Source organism: Condylura cristata, unplaced genomic scaffold, assembly GCF_000260355.1.
Source record: "Condylura cristata isolate star-nosed mole 26May11 unplaced genomic scaffold, ConCri1.0 scaffold00020, whole genome shotgun sequence".
Classification (NCBI taxonomy): domain Eukaryota; kingdom Metazoa; phylum Chordata; class Mammalia; order Eulipotyphla; family Talpidae; genus Condylura; species Condylura cristata.
In genome coordinates this window covers 9,404,109-9,410,351 of record NW_004567121.1, presented here as the reverse complement: position 1 = coordinate 9,410,351, position 6,243 = coordinate 9,404,109, and the positions used below count along the sequence as shown (strand labels likewise).

Genomic DNA, 6,243 nt, shown 5'->3' with positions numbered 1-6,243 from the left:
GCAGGGGTGGTGAGAAGGTTCACCAAAGTCAGAATGGGGAGCAGAACAGGCAGACTGACGAAGTACACTACTGAGGGGAACAGTGGGTGGATCAGGAGAGGTCTGCCGTGCCATGTGGATCACCTCCAGGGCAGGATCGAACTCATGCTGAAATGGCTTTGACTTCTTAGTGCTGTGCTTTAACCCATTGTGCCAGCAGGGAGGGCCTAAAACCAAATTTAAAGAAAAGATCTCCCAAAAATCAAGAGTGACCACTCATAGCATATAAGGATTCAGAAGTAGCCAGGACATACTTAGAACAAATTGCTGACTACTTTAAAAAACATCATTTGATAAATAATTAAATAAAAGAAATAAGTCAACAGAAAAGAGAGCATTAACATTCCTGACATGGCTTTTAGCACTTCCTTAATAGTTAAGATCATATTATCATATCATATCATTAAATTACTTACATGTAACTTCTAAAACTGGGGTATCTAACAATGGTCTCTTTTTCTGGAAATTCCTGGTCTACTAAGCATACTTTCTCATTATCTGAGGATATTTTGTATTTATACATATCTTGCAAGATTTGTCTTTAGGACAAGATTTCGTCTTTAGGACCATGCAACCAAGCACCAGGGGGCAGAACAATAAGTATCTCTGCCAGTAGATACTGTAGACGTTTCTTAGCCACCTGGATTGCACAGCAAATGAACTAGTGAAGACACAATATACAGATCATAGGCTTTGGGTTGCCAAAGGTACTTAAAGCTGCTGATTTGAATAACATGGGACTACCTTCTTGATTTCACGCTAAATTTAGAGTAAAAGCTATAATCACTTAAATGTTTTCAAATGAAAACAAACTATGCCTTTTAAGAAAAGACAGAATATAAAAGTACAAAGAAGCATTATTTGTTTTCATTGGCTACTGCAACCTACCCAAGATTACAGATACTGTGGCTTTATGCACTCATTCTCTATGGTGGCTCATATACTTCTGCAGAAAACTGGACAAATATGGCTCTATCATTGAAATAACATAGAGGCTTATAGCCTATTGATTTTACTGCAGCAGAAAGAAAGTAGTGTATAATAGTTGGGACGTACAATTCACAGAGGACCATATTTAATACAATAATGAAAAGATCAAAAGGAGGACTCTTAGAAGAGCTAGAACTGTTGACAAAAATAGAGAATTTAAGGGAATTCTTAAGAAACCTGTTTCCCTCTGTCAACCAGTAAATAATTCTTGCCAAAAAGAAAGTGGTTTTTGCTTCAGTATTTCTCAAAATGCAGTCCAAGATTTCTTTTCCAGAGCACAAATAGTACTAAAAGGATTAAAAAAAAACTATTGAAATCAACAAATTCTACTCACAGTAAGACACCAGTAAAGGTGAAAATCCAGTTGGATATTTGGAATACATGATCAAAAACATATCCAAAATACATAAACATGACTTCAATCAGTTAAAAAAAAAAAGACAATCCAACGAAAAACATACAAATGACTCAAGCATTTGTCAAAAGATAATACCAGCTGTCCAATAAATTTATCAAAAGATGCTGCATATGGTACTGATAATCAGGAAAAAACAAATTAAAAAATTAAAACCACAATAAATTACCACAATTTCACACCAGCCAAACAACACAGTTTTGATGAGACTGCAGAGCAACTACATTTTCCTGATGAGAGTGCAAAGTGGTATAGCCTTTCTGTAACAGCTATATGACATTACTTAGGAAAGCTAAGCAAAAGCCTACTCTATGGTCCAGCGATCCCATACTAAGTATATAGGCAATGAGTACACATATCATCCAAAGACATTTTCAAAAATGTGTGTAAACAAGACAATTATCACATTGAGCAAAACAAAAGAATGAATATTATGATTAAATTTTAAAGAATGATCTTGGAAAGAATGAGCAATACTAGTCAATGGTGTCAAAATGAACAGCAGTTATCTCGGGAGAAAGTATAAAATGGGAAGTAGAACCTTTGTATGGTGCTTAAAATATTCCACATCTTAATATGCATAGGGTTACATGAGTGTATACACATATAAAAATAGACTGAATTGTACAATTAAAATCAATGTATGCAATTTACTTGAATGAGTGAATGCTGGACATCAATATTCTAAAGATGTATGTGTGCACACATGTATATGTGCGTATATTTATACATAAACAGAAGTGGAATAAATTAAACTTTAAGGTTTTGTGATTTCTTCCTAAATCAAAGTTTTTATCATACAAAAGGTCAGAAAACTGGCCCTCCCTGGTGGCGCAACAGGTTAGGACGCAGCACTGCAAGCTAGCTGCAGCCACTTGAGTATGAGTTTGATCCCCATCCGTGGATGTGATCCATATGATGCAGCAGACTTCTCCTGACTCACCCCCTCAAGAGTGTACTTCAGTGATCTGCCTGTTCGATTTCCCACTCTGTCTCTGGTGAATCCTATCACTGCCCCTGTTCCTCTGGCCTGTACCTCATTCTGTATGTCTAAATAAATAAATAAATCTTAAAAAAAAAACAAAAAACAAAAACACTAATGCAAGCTAGGTTTTTAGCTTAAAGTGGAGAATATTTTACGTTTCCATGCTGACTTGGCTTACAATTCCTAAAGTTATAAGCAATCTGGAAAAGACAGAATACTTACAGATTTCCACACAGTAATCAAGCAAGCAGAAGCATCAAGATGCTCCAAGTTTACTAGAAATTCAAACTATTCTTTGCCAAATCCCTTGGGCAAGTCATTTAACCTTCTAAGTATTTGTAGAAATCTGGATTTCCTCATAAGGCTATAGTGATGCTCAGCTGATCCTTGTACATGAAAGACATTCTGATTTAAACTTTGTGGAGTTGGGCCCTTGGTATCAGTTTTTTTTTTTTTTAAATATGTTCCCCAGCTATCTCAATATAGTGAGAACCACTATACCTTGGCACAACACATGGCTTTAAAAATTAATTAAATAGGCCCTCATTGGTGGCATAATGGGTTACGACATAGCACTACAAGCTGGCCATAGCCACTTTACCATGTGAGTTCGATCCCTGCTCCAGAGGTGATCCACATAGCAGGACAGACCTCTCCTGATCTGCCCGCTGCTCCCCTCAGCAGTTTACTTAGTCAATCTGCTTGTTCTGCTCCCCACTCTGTCTCTGGCGAATCCCTTCACTGCCCCTGAACCTCTGTTAGCACCCCAGTTCTATATGCATAAATAAATGTTTTTAAAAATTCATCAAATCGTTAAAAATATCATATTTCAATTTATATTTCCTTAATTAGTTCTGAGGTTAAATATATACTTTGCTTACTACATTCTATAATTATTAGCTTACAAATTATCTGCTTATATCCTTAGAAGCCTATCTACTTTGTCCTTAATGAAATCTTCATTTCCAACTAAGTTTTCTATCCTCAATACCCCAATGGCTTATATCAAACTTGAGAACTGTTCACATTCTATCACATACTATACTTATGTATTCATACTTTACTATATTTTGTTAAATGACTGAAAGCTACTTGCTGGCAGGAAATATGCCTCTATACCTATTCAAACCTGTTTTAACCAGAAGAAACAAACATTCTGAAAAGTACTTTTTAGGTAATTGAATGTATCTTAAAAACATGTATGGCTTATATAATAACAAACAGGTGGTCACCAGGGCTAACTATACATACATACATACATACATACATACATACATACATACATACATACATACATACATACATACACATGTGTATATATATATATATTTAAAACACCTTCAAGCTATAAATGAAATAGAAGTCAGAAAACAACCCCCCCCAAAAATCAATGAAACCAAAAGTTGGTTGGTTCTTTGAAAAAGTAAACAAAATAGACAAACCTCTAACTAGGCTCACAAAGAAAAAACAGGAGAAAGTACAAATAAACAGCATCATAAATGAGAAGAAATTACAATAGACACAGCAGAAATCAAAAGAATAATCAGAGAATACTATGAACAGCAACGTGCAAACAAGTTCAACAATCTAGATTACTACCTCATACCATGCACGAAAACCAACTTGAAATGGATTAAAGAACTAGACATAAGACCCGAAATTATAAAATATCTGGAAGGTGGGCGAAACACTACATGACATACACCTCAGTAACATCTTTAAAGATATATCACCCAAAGCAAGGATAGTGAAGAAAAGGATAAACAGCTGAGACTACATCAAGTTAAAGAGATTCTGTACAGCAAAAGAGACATTACACAAAACAAAGAGATACCACATTGATGATAGAAAATTTTTGCACACAGTGCTAATGACAAAGGACTGATCACAAAGAGCTGATGAAGTTCAACAAAAATAAAGTGAACAACCCCATCAAAAAATGGGCAAAAGAGCTAAAAACAGACTTCTCCAAACAAAGAGGAAATGCAGACAGCCAAAAAGCATATGAAAAAGTGTTCAGCATCACTTGTAATAAGGGAAATGCAAATCAAAACCACAATGAAATGCCATTTCACACTAGTGAGAATGGCACATATTAACTAGCAACAACAAATGCTGGCGAAGATGTGGAGAAAAAGGAACTATAATACACTGCTGGTGGGAATACAAACTGGTAAAACCACTATGAAAAGCTATTTGGAGGTTTGTCAAATTGCTAAAAATGGAACTTCCATATGACCCAGTAATCCCACTCCTACTTATCTAACTAAAGGATACAAAAACATTGATTCAAAAGGACACCTGCACCCCTAAGTTTATTGCTGCTCTATTTACAATAGGCAAGATGAGGAATCAACCCAAATGCCTAAAAATAGATGACTGGATTAAGAAGATGTGGTACATACACACAATGGGAATATTACTCAGCAATCAAAAAAGATAAATGCATGCCTTTTGTGGCAACATGGGTGGAGCTGAAAGGGATCATGCTCAGGGAAATAAGCCAGAAAGACAAAGAAAAATACTGGATGGTTTCACTCACAGCAGGAGCATAAGGGAGCAGGAAAGAAAAAAAGAGCAATTGTAATAAAGTGAAAATGAAAGTCAAAGAACAACCATAAACCAGACATTTTAAGGGAGTGGAGAGGGGAACAGGATCAAAACTGGGGCAGGAAAAGCACACGGGACTATCGTGATGCCACATGGGTGAATTGGTGGTGAGAAGTTCATGGGGATGACAAATGAGATGAAAAATTTACAAAATGAAGAACAATGTAAATAAATAAATATATTTTTTAAAGAACTAAAAAACAAACAAACAAATGAAAAAACACTTCAAGCTAACACATGTGACCAATTCACTAAACTGGCTTTAAAAATAAGAGTAGGTTTCTAAAACATTAAAAAGCAGGTAGGTAATTTTTACCAAGTATAATATTTCTGACAGAAGGAGCTACATGAACAAGGACATATAAGGTATACACTTTCATACCATCTATTAAGGGTAGACACACACTGGAATTTCAGCATATTGTGTTTTAGAGACATTTCTTATCACATTAAATCTGAAATGACCGTTTCTAGAGCAATAAAATCATTCACTATTAACACCTAATAAAGATGCCTCTACTCTTCTCCCAGTTGCTTGTCTTTTGAAGCATTGATAAGGGCATTCATTTCTCAAAATGCTTTATAGAGTGGGTCATCTCTAGTGGCACAAGGGGTTTAATTGCAGCAGTAAAAAGCCATCCTCAGCCACTGCAGCATGAGTTTGATCCCCGGCCAGGGAGCTATCTATCTATGCACATGGCACAGCAGACCTCTCCTGACTCACCTGCTGCTCCCCTTAGCAATGTACTTCAGTTATTCTGCCTATTCTGTTCTTTACTCTGTCTCTGGTGAATCCTCTCACCCCCACCCCTGCCCTGTACCCCAGTTCTCATATGCATAAATAAAACTTTAAAAAAAATGCTTTACAGAGGGTTATTTAATAATCAGTCATGGCAACAGGCAAAGAAAATACTAAAGTAAATAAATAGCCCTGGAGCATAGGGCCTAAAGAGGAAAAGAGGTTTTCAGTATGGTGCTCTGATTACAGACTTCAGTAGTTTCAAGGACAATTTGTTCATTTCTATCTCTAATCCCCTGCAATAAATGGCTCCTCCTTACCTAGCTAAATCCAACCTCAAGTCTCAGTTGTGCTTCTCCTTCCTCTGGGTTAAGTTTCCCAGGTTATAATGTTTGAGAGAACTTTTCTGCCTTCAGACACAGACACAGGCACAGAGCCTGAAAATCAGTTATTATATAACTTTAC

General features: G+C 36.1%; 1 protein-coding gene across 1 annotated transcript in view; it reads right to left on the bottom strand.

Moving 5' to 3' along the window:
- PSME4 (proteasome (prosome, macropain) activator subunit 4) overlaps positions 1-6,243 on the bottom strand; it is an 84,027-nt gene that overhangs the window by 69,922 nt on the left and 7,862 nt on the right. The gene's annotated exons all lie outside the window — the stretch shown is intronic.